The 1,853-nt window shown below is 42.6% G+C and overlaps 1 protein-coding gene across 1 annotated transcript in view; it reads left to right on the top strand.

Annotated features, from left to right (window-relative positions):
* TTC21B (tetratricopeptide repeat domain 21B) overlaps positions 1-1,853 on the top strand; it is a 113,158-nt gene that overhangs the window by 88,836 nt on the left and 22,469 nt on the right. The gene's annotated exons all lie outside the window — the stretch shown is intronic.

Raw genomic sequence — 1,853 nt, 5'->3', positions numbered from 1 at the left:
CTTTGAATTTCTATTTTTAAAACAACTGCTAGAAATGTATTTTTTGCTAAAAATACAGTTTTGCAGACAAAGTGTTCTGTTTCACATCCTTGATTATCTTCTGTTACACTCATCTCTAAGCCATCCTGCTCAAGGTGTGCCTGAACTTTAAATGGCTCCTTTTTATAAAATGTTGCCCCTCCTCATGTTTTCATATGCGTTTTCGTGCACTAAATCTTAATTGAAAGAATATGGTTAGTAAAATATATGGCAGTATTTTTAGAACCAACTTTTATCTTTATAGATGATGGCTGATCTCATGTCCAGAAAACAGGACTATGAACAAGCAGTATTTCACCTGCAGCAGCTTTTAGAACGCAAACCAGGTAAATATCCATTGATTATATTTTTTTAATGCAGTCAACTCCCTGCTTTCTTTGTTTAGCTGGTATACCCTTACAAAAACCCCAATAGTGGTTGACTCCAACTCTGCTTATTCCTCACATGGGCTTGAGCTGCTGAAATGGTGTAAGGAAAATGCAACACTGTTGACTGGTCTAACGTTAAGTTATGACCACAAACTTGCAGTGGGCCCTCAGAAGCTGCCTGGCAATCCTTCTGTATTTCAATGATGAATTCACTCTTTTCTCCTGTCTCCTCAAGAGACTCTTTCCCCCTTCCTTGTCCTCAGCTCAAAACCGTGCCACCCACTTCACTAAGAAAACTTAGTGGAAGAGAACTTCTCCATCCCCTGTCACCAAATGTACCCACTCCCCAGCGTTTGTTCCCAGAGGCCCGTGACTCCACCTGTGGTTGGTTCCCCACTGTGTGCACTGCAGGCCACCCCCCACCTACCGAAGGGTCTCACTCCTCCACTTCTCTGTCTTTCTTACTTTATCATTTTTTTCCCAATCAGCAAACAACCATGCTGTGACATCTCCCTGCTTTAAATAAATCAATATATAAAAACCAACTCTTAATTCTTGTCCCCTTCCGATTATTGCATCTTTCCTCTGTTCTTCTTGACAGGAAATTTCCTCTAAAGGATTTTGAAAGGCACTGTCTTCACTTTGTCTCCTCCATTCCTGCCCTCCAGGGAAATTGCTTCTACAGTGTGGCCGGTGACCTCTGTGCTGCCAGAGCCCGTGTTCACTCTCAGCTCTCTGCTTACTTGACCTGCCACCGTATTTGGCACAGTTCATTCCCCTCCGTCATGAACAGTTTTTTCATTTGTCTCTGACGTGCTGGATTCACTTGGTTATTCTTCTCCCAGGTTGCCCTCTATTTCAGTCTCCTTTGTTGGAGCCTCTTCTCTCTATGACCTTTAAATATCAGGACCCTCCGGGTCTCAGTCCCCAGACTTCTTCTCTTTTACACAATCACCCGCTACGTGACTCTGTGCAGATGCCTGGCTTTATATCCCGTGTATGTGCCGATGCATCTCAAACATTTATCTCCAGCCCTGACTTTTAGACACCTCTGCCTATTTGCATTCCTACTCAGATGTCCGGGAGGATGTCAAAGGTAATATGTTCTTTGAACACTTAATCTTTTCTTTCTCTCTGAATTTACTCTACCTCCACTTCTTGTCTCAGTGAATGGCATCACTACTCAGGCCTCAGACCTCACAGTTACCTTTGTCTCATCTTTCTCTCATATATCATAGGCAGTCCATCAGCACATCCTTGTTGGTGCTACCTTCACAGTATATCTAGAATTCCATTGCTTTTTACCACTTCTGCTATTACCACCCTGGCCTAAGCTATCATCATCTTTCATGTGGAATATTGCAACATCCTCATAACTCATCTCTGTTTCCATTCCTTGCCTCCAAATAGTTTAGAAACACTTTCACCTGAAAGTAGTGGAAATTC

This window comes from Propithecus coquereli, unplaced genomic scaffold (genome assembly GCF_000956105.1).
Source record: "Propithecus coquereli isolate 6110/MARCELLA unplaced genomic scaffold, Pcoq_1.0 Scaffold49, whole genome shotgun sequence".
Classification (NCBI taxonomy): Eukaryota; Metazoa; Chordata; class Mammalia; order Primates; family Indriidae; genus Propithecus; species Propithecus coquereli.
Note: the sequence above shows the minus strand (reverse complement) of the source record. Positions and strands in the feature narration are given on the sequence as shown.